Source organism: Dendropsophus ebraccatus, chromosome 13, assembly GCF_027789765.1.
Source record: "Dendropsophus ebraccatus isolate aDenEbr1 chromosome 13, aDenEbr1.pat, whole genome shotgun sequence".
NCBI classification, from domain to species: domain Eukaryota; kingdom Metazoa; phylum Chordata; class Amphibia; order Anura; family Hylidae; genus Dendropsophus; species Dendropsophus ebraccatus.
Genome location: NC_091466.1, coordinates 52,335,894 through 52,352,381, shown reverse-complemented (window position 1 = coordinate 52,352,381; position 16,488 = coordinate 52,335,894). Strand labels below are relative to the sequence as shown.

Here is a 16,488-nt window from a genome sequence, read left to right as displayed (position 1 = left end):
TTTTTTACTGTAAATAAAAAAACTGCTACTTTTTAAACTTATTTCACAGCTGTATTTTGCCTTTATTTTACTGTGTGTGAGCCTAGCCTCAATGCTGGTAAAGTAAATGACTACAAAATGAGTCTTGGGCTGATCTTCCACCCCTCACAATGAGCTTAGCCAAATAGTGTTCCTGTAGTATTTCACAAAACTGTATTGGTAGGGTTTATGTTAAAATAAGCAAAAAAATATATATACTTGTTTTTGCAGCTTGCCAAAGTCTAAATCAGATCTTCTTTATGTAATTTTTATACAAATGTTTTTGTAAGATTTATTGTCCCTTTTAGTTCTTTAATTTTTGAGCTTATTGTAGAAAATTTTACTTGGCAGGATGTTTTAGGATCTAAAAACATTTATAATTATCTCACCACTTCCTATTTGGTGCACAGGAAGTCAGAGTACACCCATCCAGGCAATTGTGGCGGATTCTAAAAAATCCATCCTGATCCCATAAACATAGACTAATAATATCTGACTGAAATGATCTGTTCTTCCTTTATTTTACTAAACGGATCCTGTTGCCAAAATCACGAGTAACTGTAGATCCAAAAATCATCAGCAACTAAGTTTAATCTTATTCCCATATATAAATATAGTGCAGATTTATAGATTGCTTTTAGAGCAGAGCTGTGGTTGGTAACCTAGACAAGGAGCCGTCAGCAATTGGAGGAAAAGAGTGGTATATTAGAAGAAGACAAATTTGCAAAACAAAAATATATAGTCGGATGATCCCTACAAATTTAACTATATTACTTGGAATGAGAATACCCCTTTAACTCTGAAGTGTTGCTGCACGGTAGAAGAAAACACAGCGTAGCGCCTTCCTGGCAGTTTCATGATATTGGGAAGGTTGTGTGGAGTTGGCTAAGCCCACTGCATACATAGTGGCTGATGGTTGTATGTTATAGCTGACACCTGCTGGAAGTGGCTGGGTTTAGGGATGACTCCAATCTCACCCATTTAACTCTAGATGCCGCGTTAAATACCAACCAATCAGTTTTACAATTCTCTTATGGTGCTTTTACACGGAACGATTATCGTTTGAATTTTTGCGATAACGAACGCATTTGAGCGATAATCGGCTCATGTAAACACAGCAACTGATCAAACGACGAGCGAGAAATCGTTCATTTTGATCTTTCAACAAGTTCTCTAATCATCGTTGGTCGTTCGCAAAAAAATCGCAGATCGCTTTGTGTACAGTCTTTCAACGATTTACCCTATGTGTGAGATGGGCTTAAGCGATCTTAAAACGATTGCAATAACGATTTTTTCAAACGACCTATCGTTCTGTCTAAACGCTGATCGTTATAAAAAAACACATTGTTACTTTAAAATTGTTAAACGATCGATTGGGCGAATTATCGCTCCGTGTAAAAGGACCATTAGGGGTTCTAAAAGTTTAACTTATAGATGTAATTTACTTTGATTTAAAAAAAATACTTATCAGCTGCTGTATGTCCTGCAGGAAGTGATGTATTCTTTCCAGTCTGACACAATGCTCTCTGCTGCCACCTCGGTCCATGACATGGATTCTATAAAATAGTAGCAAATCCCCATAGAAAACTTGTCCTGCTTTGGACAGTTCCTTTCACGGACAGAGGTGGCAGCATGGAACACTGTCAGACTGGAAGCAATACGCCACTGCACTGAGAACGCGCCCCCCCCCCCCCAAAAAAAAAGTCTCAACTAAAAAAATACTATATTTATGCAGTATGATGAGCGTTATCTGAATACCCAGTGACAGAATTACTGTTTTCTGGTTGCAAGTGTAAAAGTTTACTTCTCCATATGTAGTGTTTCATCTCATGTAATGTGTGGTGTGCCACCGGATGATGTTGTTCTGGTGGTTATGATACAGCTCAGGCAGTGATGGTACTGTAGTGACGCCAGTGCTAGTTCAGTACACAGGTGTCATGCATGGTATACCTGCTTTTAGAGGTGGCTGACTGTATTCCCTTGAAATGGTTGGTGACCTGCCAGGCTGTGATGGGTCCTTTGGGCTCCTGTCAGGGTGGTCCAAAGTGGGGAGAAGACCCACTCGGACTGTCGGTACCGCCACCCACACAAAGGGGAGAGTGACCCAAGGTATATAGCAGATTTGAATAGGTGCTGGTGCAATGATGAATGAGTTCCAGTAAAATAAATATAATGGCTTTACTGAACAGTCTCTTGTAATACAGAATACTTTGGCAGTGAAGAACAGACTTTTGGGACAGACTGAGTTTCACTGGATCTGTGCTGGGAGATACTGACAAGTGCTGATATAATAGAGGTAGATATTGCGGTGCTTGTGTAGCTTAGAGTTGAGCAGTGAAGAGGAGAGGAGTTTGTTGCGGGGGTCCCAACTCAAGGTAGTAGTGTGCTCTGCCGAAGAGATAAGAATACTTTAGACTTGAAAGATACTTGTGCCCGTGTTTCGACAATAGTATCGCTTACCACCTTCTGCCCTACAGTTTTTGGGGACCTGTCCTACAATGGTGACACAAGCCCCAGTCGTAGTTACCTGGGTGTAGCTAAGTGTCAGAAATTATCCGGTGTCATCTGCGTTGCGAGATAGAGTATGTAGACCTTTGTTACGGTTGCTTTGCTCTATCCGGATCAGTTCTTCTGTAGCTAGGATACTGCCCTGCACTGTATAGAGAGGTTCTCGGCGTGGGCTGGGATGATCTGGGCTAACTAACTACTTCCCCAGGGGCTGTGTGTATGTGTGGAGAACAGGGATAGGTAGAGAAAAAAAGAGTATCTCCTATTGGTCAGCACAGACCATGTGGTACATAGAAAACAGTAACCCTTTGTTAACTACAGCTGTGCATGAAACAAGAAGACATAAAAGTAACACAGACACCTAGTGGTGAAACCATAAAATGCTACTGTCATCACCACTGAAGAGGCAACTTTGCCTCAGGTGCCTAGGGCACTTAACTGTGGGATACCACATAATGGTCTTGATTATGACCCCAACGTCGGTTGAAACATTGCAGAAATAATTTGTAAGTAAAAATACATACAAAATTATCAAAATTCTGCCATATTTTTGCATCAAAATGAAGGATGTCCAAGAACATGGCCTAAAACAAATATTGTGTAAAAATAGCCTAGTATTTTTGCACAAACGCGCTGTTGAATGCCAAACGTTTTGTTTATTTTAGTCCAGTCTTGAGTTCTAGGACTTGGGCCCATTAAAGCGACTCTGTACCCACAATCTGACCCCCCAAACCACTTGTACCGTCAACTGCTTTTAATCCAAGATCAGTCCTGGGGTCAGTTCGGCAGGTGATGCAGTTATTGTCATAAAAACAACTTTTAATCTTGCAGCATTGTGTCTAACGGCCGGGGCTTACATTTGTATATGCATTAGGCTGGCACACCCTCTCTGTCCTTTCTCCCCACCCTCCTCATCATTAGGAATGCTTCAGATAGATTGCTTCCTATTCCCCGCCTGTGTATATTGAACATGGGCTGGATCGTTAATACACCTGTGTAAAGCTCAAACAGTAGTAAATGTTCCTGGATCATTCCTAATGATGAGGAGGGTGGGGAGGAAGGACGGAGAGGTGGTGCAAGCCTAATGCATATACAAATGTAAGCCCGGCCGTTAGACACATCTCTGCCGGATTAAAAGTTGTTTTTATGACAATAACTACATCCCCTGCCGAACAGACCCCAGGACAGATCTTGGATTAAAAGCAGCTATCTGACGGTACAAGTGGTTTGGGGGGGACAGATTGTGGGTACATAGTCGTTTTAAAGTGTGTGCCCTGGGATAGCTATAGAGGCAACTGAACTTCCATCTGCAGTCCTAGAATCACTAGGAAAAGTTATAGCATTACAGAGCTATAACCACATAAAGTGAGACAGGTCAGATTTAAAAAATGGGCTCTAGTCCTTAAGGCACTTTCTGGACCGTTCCTGAAGGGGTTAAAGGGGTCACCTGTTGTTGTTGTTGTTGTTTAATAGCACAGTTCTTTTCCATAGGTTATATCTACTTTTTGTAACTCAGATTTTCTAGCATAGGGATGAGCAGTGTAGCTGACAGGAGAAGTGCTGTTTTTACAGAAAAAACTCAGACTTTTTTAAAATTAGATAAGCTTTATTGAGGTTTTAAACTAACACCAATATAAATAAAACAGTGAGGGCAGCGCCCCTCTTTTCTTTCCATCCCCAAGAACCTAGGAAATAGCAAATAAAAATAAGGCTCAAATAAGTAGAAAAGAGAGATACCAGGTAATGGTATACAAAGATCAGAGGGAAGAGATATTATATGAGACCTAAACGGTATCTGATCAGTTCTCAGGAGGCTAAACCCTTCTAAGAAACCCAAGGTTTTTCAAATTTGTAAAGGGCATTTTGCCATCTCCAGAAAATACTACTTTTGCCTCCTGCAACTTTGTCATGCTTTCCAGGCACATCCTCTTTTTACTACTGGACATTTTTATAAAATGTGCAACTAATCCATTTTATTATTTCATTTCATTAGTTTCACTGTTTTTGCCATCAGTTCATCTTGAGCGTCTTCACTCTTTAGAGTTTGTATGTTTTTCCCCTTTTTTCTCTACCCTGGAACTGAGGTTTAGATAATCTGGTTACTATGAAATTTTTGCCATTTCAATTGTTTCTGTGAGATAAGAAAATTAGATTGTAAGCGTCATTGAATACCATACTGCAGAAAATGGTTATCCAGCGAAAAACTTTTTCCTGCAAATCAACTGGTGTCAGAAAGTTATATAGATTTGTAATTTGTTATTTAAAAATCTCAAGTCTTCCCATACTTTTTAGCTACTAAATGTCATGCAGGAAATGTTTTATTTTCAGTCTGACACAGGGCTCTCTGCTGACACCTCTGGCCGACACTCCCGATGAATCCCCATAGAAAACCTCTCCTGCTCTGGACAGTTCCTGTCTCGGCCAGAGAAGGCAGTAGAGAGCACTGTGTCAGACTGAAAATAAAACAAAATTTCCTGCAGGACATACAGCAGCTAATAAGTATGGGAAGACTTGACATTTTTTAATAGAAGTAAATTACAAATCTATACAATTTTCTGACACCAGTTGATTTGAAGGAAAAAGATTTTTGCTGGACAACCCCTTTAACCCCTTAAAGGGGTTATCCAGCGCTACAAAAACATGGCTACTTTTCCCCCTCTCTTCTTTCCAGTTCAGGTGCGGTTTGCAATTAAGCTCTATTCACTTCAATGGAACTGAGTTCCAAACCCCACCCAATCTGGAGACAAGAGAGGTGAAAAAATGGCCATGTTTTTGTAGTGCTGGATAACACCTTTAAGGATGGCGAGCATACGTGTACGCCCCCACCGCCTGGGACTTGACGCATCAGGGCGTACATGTACGCCCTGCCTGGGGTCACGCTCTGAAGCGAGCTAAGGAGCCAAGCTCGCTTCAGAGCGGGTTAGGACCGGCTGCTAACAGTAGCCGGTCCTTCAACTTTATTGGCAGGCCGCCGCGATCATGCGGCAGCCCGCCATTAACCCCTTAAACGCCATGACTATGGCGTTTAAGTGTAAGTGACAGGAGCATCTCCTGTCACTCACCGATCGGGACCCCCGCAGCGTGTCTGCGGTGGTCCCGATTGCACTGCTTGACTGCCGGAGGTATACCGCTTACCTCTGTGCAGTCCGATCTTCTGATAGAGTCTGCCACAGGCAGGCTCTATCAGAAGATCGCAAATTACACTGATCAGCTGACCGTTGTCTTTCAGCATGTTATAAAACCACCGGCTACTGACCGTTCCTCACTCCTTGTAATAGGAGGAGCACGGTCGGCAGCTGATTATTATTTTTTTGTACTTTTATATAAACATGTATACTTACCCCTCCAGGCTCCCCAGTGTCCTCCTGCCTGTTACCCGCTGACTGAAGCTGTCGCTGAAGCTTCTACACCTGTCTCTGAAATGACAGGCTTAGCCAATCTTTGGCCACTGTGCTGTCCCGTCTTAGTCAGTCACTTTAGAGACTGGTGTAGAAGCTTTAGCGGCGACAAAGCTAGAAGGACATCAGGGGACCCTGGCGGCGGCAATGCTAGTAGGACATTAGGGTAGCCTGGTGAGGTAAGTATAAAAACATTATTTACTGTATAAAGCAAGGGCTGCATGAACATTGTTGAATCACGATAACAGAGCCGTATAATAGGCTTTGTAAGCGAGTGCCGATCTACCGTCTAGTCTAAATACAACCCTTACAAAAAACACTTGTCCATGGGTTCTCTGTGAAGAGAGGGTGACCTCTAATCTTTGTTATATGTATCTTGTCTTGGGTTGTATCTGGTAATTCTGAAGAATTGAAGTGAATAGGGCTGATCTGCAATACCACACACAGTCTGCGGATAGTTATGGTGCTTTTTTGGAATACAGCAGCCATGATTTTTAAAACCTATAACTCCTCCTACTACTATTGTACCGTGCTTTAAGACCAATATTTCCAGCAGGGTGCTTTACTATAGGAGCAGTCAGGTAGACCTTTGCATCGGATGAATATTTATTTTCCCACTGATATTAGGATATGGAATATGTTTGCTCCCTCATGTTTGCTCCTTTTGATCTGTAATACCTGGATGACCTACATCCTTTGGTGTGTTTGCTTACCTCTCTTTACGTGGTTGTTTGTCTATATTCTAGATGGTTTTTCTGCCCGAGCTGCCTTGTGTTAGTTACTATGGGCTTGTTTACTAGGCATTTCTTTGGCTTGTCTTCTCCACCGACTACTTCAGTTGAATCTTTCTCTATACGAGGAGTGACTCATTAATGTGCTTGAAATTAATATCAATGTGGAGCATTAGGGTAAGATCAAGAGTGAATAGGACTATGAGCTATTCCATTTCTCCATTATGACCTTTCGCCATCCTGTGGCTTAAAGGGTACCTTGGAATTTTTTTTCCCAGTCTGACAAGGTGCTCTCTGCTGCCACCTCTGTCTGTGTCAAGAACTGAAAAGTTAAATCAGCAACTGGGTGCTACAGTTCCTCTAATTGGATATACATGTCCTATAGCTGAGAGCACTGGTAACATTCAGTTATCAATTATAACTTACATTTCATGGAGGAATAATGTGGCATCCCTTGGATATGTCTTAAAGGGAACCTGTCACCCCCCGTGCCGGGGCGACAGGCTCCCGACCCCCCGCTACAGCCCCCTATACTCACCTGATCCCGCCGGGTCCCGCTTCTGGATCCGGTCGGGTCACTGAGATCTTAGCCGCCGCAGCCAGGCGCGCGCGCTGAGAGATGAGTCCAACGCTCATAGAGAATGACAGGAGAGTCCAGCGCTCCGTCATTCTCTATGAGCGTTGGACTCATCTCTCAGCGCGCGCGCCGGGCTGCAGCAGCTGAGATCTCCGTGACCCGACCGGATCCAGAAGCAGGACCCGGCGGGATCAGGTGAGTATAGGGGGCTGTAGCGGGGGGTTGGGAGCCTGTCACCCCGGCACGGGGGGTGACAGGTTCCCTTTAAGATGTCTTTAATCATTGTGTTCTCTTGTCTCTATGTCCCCATGTGTCGGGCTGAAGACCGGTGGATCACGTAAAAAGTGGTTTATTTCATATTAATATGAAATATTATTATATTAACATCTGATAAGTAACCCATAATGTTGAGTGGATTTGAGGAAACTTTCCAGGTTCGGTAAATTCTTTCAACCCGAGTGTGTGGCATTTGATTCCCGACATCTAGAGAAGTTAGATGCCGCCCTACATCTGCCTGGAAAACATGTATACAGTCTATAGCCATGTTCACATGGCGTAAGACTCGGGCCGTTCCCTGACCTGGCCGGTCCACGGAATGGCTGGTACTGCAATACCGGCAGATGATCTTTACTTCTGCTGAATTGGGATGCGGGCACATCCGTGTGTGCCCGCATCCCAATTCACCGCTGCACACAATAGAGCATGCGGCTGGAGCCGCACACTCCATTGTTTGCACTGACGTCAGTTTTTTGCGTCGCCACTAGGGATCCCGGCGGGAGTGTATACTATGTATACAGCCATATGTAGTAGTCACGGCGGTTGTTGCAAATTTGCAACAACGGCTGTGATCACTACGAAACTTACAGCCTAAGGCTGGGTTCACACTATGTATATTTCAGGCAGTATTTGGTCCTCATGTCAGGTCCTCATAGCAACCAAAACCAGGAGTGGATTGAAAACACAGAAAGGATCTGTTCACACAATGTTGAAATTGAGTGGATGGCCGCCATATAACAGTAAATAACGGCCATTATTTCAATACCACAGCCGTTGTTTTAAAATAACAGCAAATATTTGCCATTAAATGATGGCCATCCACTCAATTACAACATTATGTGAACAGAGCCTTTCTGTGTTTTCAATCCACTCCTGGTTTTGGTTGCTATACAGCCTCACAAATACAGCCTCAAATATACATAGTGTGAACCCAGCCTAAGGCTGTATCCATGTTTTCCAGGACTCAACACTAGCCTACATTCATGGTAGACATCATCATACTGACACAACAGTATGTGGACATATACTCTGATGTACCCAAGCCAAGTTGCTTTCAATGGACCAAACATCAAATACTATTGACTATGTTGTATCTATGTTCCGCTCTCGCGAGCAGGTCTCTATCTCCTTTTGAATATATTTATTTTCATTAATTCATTGTATAATGTCATATAAATATAACCTTTGTATTGTGTAAAAAAAAAAAACACTGTGAAATTTGTTGACGCTATACAAATAAATATTATTATTATTATTATTATTGTTGTTGTTACTAGGATATAAGTGCTCACTAAGAAGTCACCCGGCTTTCCTACAGCACTGTACGGCAAATAGTTATAGATAAGAAGTAGGGGAACGGGAGATTATAATGTAATTAGATGGTTGTTTTGTGTGTGTGTGTGTGTGTGTGTGTGTGTGTGTGTGTTTTTCCACTTTTCTGTTCACAACATTGACAGAATTATTATTTTTTTCTTTTTTTCCCCCTAAACATTTTACCTTTACATTCATAACATATCCAGGGAAGAACAAGGATTCCTATAACTCCCATAGACCTTTATGTAGAAAGTTGAACACATACATGAGCTTCTATTTATTTATGGGGTGACAACAACGTTAAAGACTTTTTTTTTTTTTTTAAAGAAGCAATTTTAGGAAATTTTTATAGAAAGATTTTTAAAGGTAAACCACCTTGATGCATGTAAAGGCCATGACTCTAAATCCCTTGGGGTTACTCAGTCACCTTATGGGATTGGTGGGGATCTGACGCTTGTCAATCCTCTTGTTAATAGGCACTGCTTAATAGCAATCGTGCATCTTACTTAATACCAGGCCCAAAAGGTGCTATATATATATATATATATATATATATATATATATATATATATATAATTTCTATACTGTAATATTCCTGTGCAGTATTATAACTTTACCGGCTACTGGGAAGCAACTGCGCAATCAAGAATGCTAATTCTGTCATGTTTATACCTTGAAACGAGGAGACGGTTTCCTCTCATCATCCACGAGTGTCTAAACATCACCCCTGAACAACACATACCTCTGTCTGACACCAAAGGCACGGTGTTTGGTCTGGAGGGAGCAATGTTATTCTTTGTCTGCAGCATCCGAGGGGAGACATTTTTCTCTCAGCAGCACTGCCGGTCTCCGCACAACGAGACGTCTGTTCCTAAAGGAAAAGCAAGAAACACATTTTTCCAAGGGCCAAGCAAGCGACCACGGCATTGGAGAATGAGTCGCCAAGCCAGATTTGCTCACAGTGTTGCTCCATTCATCCCTTCTCTGCTAAAGTTCCAAGGAGCACCTCTCTTGTTAACCCTTGACAGGACCATTTTGCTTTCTTAGGCCAACAAAAATAATTATGGCCATGGTTGCTTATTTTGGGCTGCACAGGAGGAAGGTGCTGATACCAAGAAATGTCGTAATTGCACTTTATGGCTTCTCTTTCTCAAGTAACTGCTTGTGTTATTTTTATGTATGGGCTGCAGGAGTAGCACGGTATTAAGGTTGCTACACTGTAGAAAGGGGATCCTGCTTCTAATCCTAGTGCCAGTCTTTTTTTTTTTTCGTGACCAAGGCGGGACGTTTTCTCGTCCACCGTCTGAGGAGGCTTCAGTTCCTTCAGCATCATTTAATTACCGCTGCACAGTATCTGGTAAAGCAGTTTACTGTCTTACAGGAATCCAGGTATTACACGGTTACCATTTATACCGGTGGCTTATTTTACTATAATAAAACATGCACGTCATCATGAAAGCCGTTCTTTATTAAGCGTATTTGTACCACAGGCAACATTCATATCTGTGTACCTTCCTAATATAATATTTCCTAATATACAAGGTCAATTTAACCCGTATTGTTAGCTACTAGAATATTTAAAGGCAAGTAGGAGTTCTGTGATATAGCTGGGGGGGGACATTCTTCATACTTTGTCAGGGTACATTATTCCCGGTACGTATGTTCACATGTACATAATCTGACGTGTTTTTCACTCTTTTTAACCCCTTAAGGACCGGGCCAATTTCGTTTTTTGCAGTTTTGCTTTTTTCTCCTTGTGCTTAAAAGGCCATAGCACTTGCAATTTTTCACCTAGAAACCCACATGAGCCCTTATTTTTTGCGCCACTAATTGTACTTTGCAATGACAGACGAAACCAGAAAAAAATTCAATGTGTGGTGAAATTGAAAAAAAAACCAAAGCATTTTGTTTACTTGGGGGATACTTGTTTTTACGCTGTTCGCCCTGGGGTAAAACTGACTTGTTATATATGTCCGTCAAGTCGTTACGATTACAACAATATTTAACATGTATAACTTTTATATTATCTGATGGCTTGTAAAAAATTCAAACCATTGTTAACAAAAATATGTTCCTTATAATTGCTCCATTCCCACACTTATAACGCTTTTATCCTTTGGTCTATGGGGCTGTGTCAGGTGTAATTTTTTGCGGTATGATGTGTTCTTTCTATCGGTACCTTGATTGCGCATATGCAACTTTTTGATTTTTGACTTTTTATTACAATTTTTCTGGATTTGATGCGACCAAAAATGCGCAATTTTGCACTTTGGGATTTTTTTGCGCTTACGCCGTTTAACGTGCGAGATCAGAAATGTGATAAATTAATAGTTCAGCCGATTAGGCATGCGGCGATAACAAACATTATTTATTTATTTTTATTTATAACATGGGAAAAGGGGGGTGATTATGACTTTTATTAGGGGAGGCGGCTTTTTTTTAAAAAAACACTTTTTTTTTTTACACTTGTACTAGAAGCCCCTCTGGGGTTATTCCCCCTGGGGGACTTCTAGTATAAGCACACTGATCTCTTATTGAGATCTATGCTGCATAGTAATACAGCATAGATCAATGAGATAGGCACTCGATTGCTTCCGGCTGCTGCAACCGGAAGCAACCAAATGCCGAGACGGGATCAGCGCCATTACGGCGCAGACCCTGGACAGAGTAGGATGTGTGGATTGCTCCGCCGGGACAACGTCCTGGAGGAGTGATCCACCCCACTAGACACCAGGGAACGGCTGCATAAGGTAATCTGATGCAGCTGTCAACTCTGACAGCTGCATCTGATTAGCGGGCACGGCGATCGGACTGTGCCCGCTAATAGCCGCGGTCCCGAGAGGGCTCTGAACTCCCTTACCGACCGCAGGGCGTAAATATACGCCCGCGGTCCTTAAGGGGTTAAAGTATTGCCCAACAAAAGTTATACAAAATACCAATAGACACTTATTACAGGAATGCACATATAAGGGGAGATTTATCAAACTGGTGTAAAGTAGATCAGATTCCTCCTTTCATTTTCCACAGAGTCTGTAAGGAATAAAAGGTGGAATCTGATTGGTTGCCGGGGGTGACTGAGCCAGTTTCACTTTACACCATGTTTGATAAATCTCCCCCATAGTGTTTTTTTCCCTGCACTTACTACTGCATCAAGGCTTCAAGTTCTTGTTAGTCCCAGAGGTGTGGGCAGGACTGCTGCTAGGGCTATGAATGGCAGGACTGTGCCCAGCAGCTTCTACTTATTCCCCCAGGGCTCCTGGCACACTTCTAACTGCCCCTGGCACAGTTGTGGTGTCCCAATGTTGGAACAGCTCCCCCAGCCTGCCTCTGCTCGGGGAAGCCTCCTCCTGCCTGCAGCAGCTCCTTGGGACCTTCTCCTGGCCGCCGGTGCCCTCACTACAGTGCAGACGGCCCTTGGCGCCGCTCATTAAGTACCTGCCTGTTGACACTCCTCCTGGGTGGCCGCTTCTTCTCCACACCACTCAGAAAAGCCCATCCTGCCTGCAACAGCCCCCCGGGACCTTCGCCTGGTCGCTATCACTGGAGCAAGGGCAACGGCAGCCAGGAGAAGGCCTTTGGTAGCTGCTGCAGGCAGGAAGAAGCTTCACCGAGCAGGGACAGGCTGGGAGAGCTGTTCCTACTGGGCGGGTGCACAGGGCTGCCCAGGCGATAGTATTTTCCCAGGGGATGGGTTCGTCAACTGTGCCAGGGGCAGTTAGAAGTGTGCCAGGGCACTGTCCTTCCATCCATAGCCCTTGCAGCAGCTGACGCACAGCCCATGAAAATCTCCTGCTGAAATGCAGGGTCATAGACTGTAATGTTACCGAGTATCTCAGCGCATTTGCTGTAAATTCGTTATATGTGAACAGACCCTAAGTATCACAAACCAGTTTATCTTCAGAATGAGCGAATTTTGTTGATCAATCTTCCACTCCAGAATAAAGACTTTACAACTTTCTTGGGGTTCTTTTTTCTGTTCTTTATAACAGCATTCTTATCTATTTGTTCTTATTTTGGTAGTAAAAAAAATGTTAAAACTTAGAATTTGCAAAAGTTAGCAATCAGCAGATGAGCAGGGCCTTTACTTTAAAGACACCCCGTTATGGTGATTCCACATTTGTTGTAATTTTTGTTGTACAGATTTATAACAAATAAGTGTAAGGGAATTGAGAACAAAGCCTGCAGCCTGGCATACAACACCATCCATTTTTGCATCAGTTTTTTTCCTTTAAACCAGCCTAAGGCTCCGTTCACACTACGTATATTTCAGTCAGTATATGTATATTTCAGTCAGTATATATCAGTCAGTATTGCAACCAAAACCAGGAGTGGATTAAAAACACAGAAAGGCTCTGTTCACACAATGTTGAAATTGAGTGGATGGCCGCTATTTAATGGCAAATATTTGCTGTTATTTTAATACAACGGCTGTTATATTGAAATAATGGCAGTTATTTACTGTTATATGGCGGCCATCCACTCAATTTCACCATTGTGTGAACAGATCCTTTCTGTGGTTTTTAATCCACTCCTGGTTTTGGTTGCAATATGAGGTCCACAATACTGACTGAAATATACGTAGTGTGAACCCAGCCTAATTGAACAACAAAAACGCAGTGTGAGCCTAGCCTTACCATGAATGTATTATACACTAGAAGTTGGGAAATCAACTTCCATTGTTTGTTCAGTTGTTCCATCCTGTGTGGAGTCACCCAAAGGACGGGTTAAGACATCTGTCACTCCCTGTCAGTAGCTGTTCTCCTCTATCACCCCCTGTTATACCCTATGACTGTATTTCACCCCGTTACCCTCTCTTACACCCTATCACCCTATGTCTCCAGTTGTTTTACTTTGTCCCCCAATGTCACCCTCTGTTAGATCCTATGGCTAGGCAGGACATTCAATTCAGAGTGTTTTGGGGATAGTCACTCACTACTCCTCCTGCTCTTAAAGTAAATGTACCACTTTGCTTACGCAAAAAAAAAAAAAAAAATATACTATCTGGTCAGTGTTGGTGCATACATCAGGGTGGCTCGGTCCATTTTTTAAAATGAAATTCTTGGGCTTGCTCTGTACACTGGAGGTGGGCTTGGCGCTCCCGGTGTACCGATATCCCCTCCCCTGGGTGATGCACCTCCATCACACTCAAGTCTGGCCTCGTCATCGAGGGGAGAGGATATCCTTACAATAGACCCACCTACAGTGCATACAGCAGGCCAAAAATACACATTAAAGGAACCAGGGCAGAATGCGGGAACCGGATAGCATTTAAAAAAATTGGAATGCACCACTGGGATGCATGCATCTATATATATTAAAGATAGATTGTGGCAACCCCAGAGTAACTTTATTTTATGTCCGGCGCAGTATGAATAACAAGAAATGTAATAGGTACCAAGTGTATCATTGATGTCGGTCTCTATGTAAGCTCGCAGTATCTGAAGTGTGAAGTGCAATGTTCCCTGTCCACTTCTATTGTGAAGTATAAGCTCTGCAGGCAAGGAAATGATGTGCTGGTTTACCCTTATTGGCCGCTTATTCACCCTGTTCCATTATTGTTGGCTTCTGCTATGCAAGTGTATTTATCTTGTAAATCCACACTGAATGGTTGGATAAACCACACATAAATATATGGAGGGTACATATGAACTACTAACCAATGACTAACAAACATGAGAATTATAAGAAGCCTATGAGTTTTGTTGGAACGTTATGGAATGTGCTGCTACCAGCGGCTCTTTAGTTCTTTTTGTATGAGCATAAAACCATTAGACTCTATTAGAGCCAAATATGCAGTATTGGAGAGACTGTTATGAGTGTGTGTATCCATGCCATGGGGGTCTGTGTGCTATTTTCCAAAGTGATAAGAATGAATGATTTATATTAGTAAGAGTTTCTCAAGACGTTCAGGGGTTCCATCATTGTCAAGTTGAAGTGTACCTGTTGTTTCAGTTTACTCTTCAGGATAAGCAGAAAAGCTCTGAAATCTTATATATGTACTGCAAGTTATTTAAGCCAACTGTTTGCAACAAATTGTTAAAAAAATAAATAAATAAAAATAATTGGTTACGACATAATACTGCATCACTTGGAGTTCAGAGTATGTAGCAATGTGTATGTCCACCTCCTGAGCTGAGTGTTGGTGGTCGCACATGCTCAGTCACTCTTCTCTTTGAACTGTGATCTCTTGCTCACTTCAGGACAATCAACAGGAGTAGTTTTTTGTTCTACATGGTAGAGAAGAACCAGAGGCTCCGCAGTAACATGACTGAGGAGACACCTTCTCGGTTTGTTAGGAGTGGAAAGCTAGATGGGAAAGAAACAAGAAACTATATTATCAGATGCCAGAAGGTGAAGGAGACTTATTCTGCCCAGAGCTCAGGTTAGCAGAGGAGGAGGACCAAAGATATATTTTTATGTTACAGACACTGTAAATTATGTTAAGACGGCTATTAGCAGACTTCTGGAATAAGAATGATTTATGGGATAACCCTCTTAGCACATTTTTATTTTCATTTTAAATATTCCCTATTTATTCTAGCTACCAAAATATATTAAACGGTGTTCTCCAGGGCTTCAATACAGAAGCTTCGCATTGGTTTGTTATTTGTTTATTGAGCTGAACATTGAAGGGTAAACTCTGCTTTTTACAAATATTATTTTCTCATAAAAATTCCTTCAGTTTAACTAGTACAACCCGAGATGCCGTTTTTCTTCAAATATTGACCATCTTGGCACCACAACTGGGAGCCCTCGTAGCAGCAGTATTCCGGAGGGAGTGAAGACGTCTGGGGGAAACCATTGTGTCGGGCGCAAGTTTCACTTTTCTGTTGTGTCCTACCAAGGTAATATAGAACATATCCAGTATATGGTGCCTAGAGAAAAGTGGAAGGGAAAAAAATGGAAAACCTTATTGTGTTTCAAACTAAAAATTCCCCGATGAGCCGTGCTTGTTTTTCCTTAGCTGTATAGAACAAGGAAATGAACCTGCCTTTATGGGCCCACAGAGGGAAAAACTTTCCCTTTCTACGCTAACACTTAGCTTCTCTACCGGTTTCAATAACTATTTTTATCAACCTGTTTTAAGAAGGAAGCCCTGCGCCTGACATGTGGTTGTGGGCAGAGGGACAGGAGGAAGGCAACCAATGAAAACACATGTCCTTAAGAAAAAGGAGTGTTTGCATTGGAGCTGACTGGGAACCAGTGACAGCGGGATCTTTGGCATGGCTGAACATAAGCAGCTCAGTGTCTAGTGTACGGCTAACTTAAGGATGAAAGAAGCCGAATGTCTGTGGCCGAGGAAGTTTGGTTATTTTAGTTAAGAAAAGCAAAGTCTGGCAATGCTTATAGGAAGGAGCCCAGATGCTCTGCTCGCTGATGCCTAACTAGGATGTTAATGGGAGAACTTATTTAATGCTCCTTGTGTTGCACAGTGTGTCTCCTCAGTCTGTGCTTCTTTCTGTTATTACACGCTGTGTATCCTTACTGTATGGTGTATGCTGGGATTCCTTTACCCTTCTGCCTTACTGACCACTGACCGTACTGAGACTATGGCCAGCTTGTAGGGACAATCACTCATTTTTACCTATCAACCCAAATATATGTGCTTTTTGGTCATTTTGTTTTTATAAATTCTTTTTTAAATATTTAAAAAAAATTTTTTTTA

General features: G+C 42.3%; 1 protein-coding gene across 3 annotated transcripts in view; it reads left to right on the top strand.

Moving 5' to 3' along the window:
- Nucleotides 1-16,488, top strand: part of MIPOL1 (mirror-image polydactyly 1) — a 253,339-nt gene that overhangs the window by 141,784 nt on the left and 95,067 nt on the right. The gene's annotated exons all lie outside the window — the stretch shown is intronic.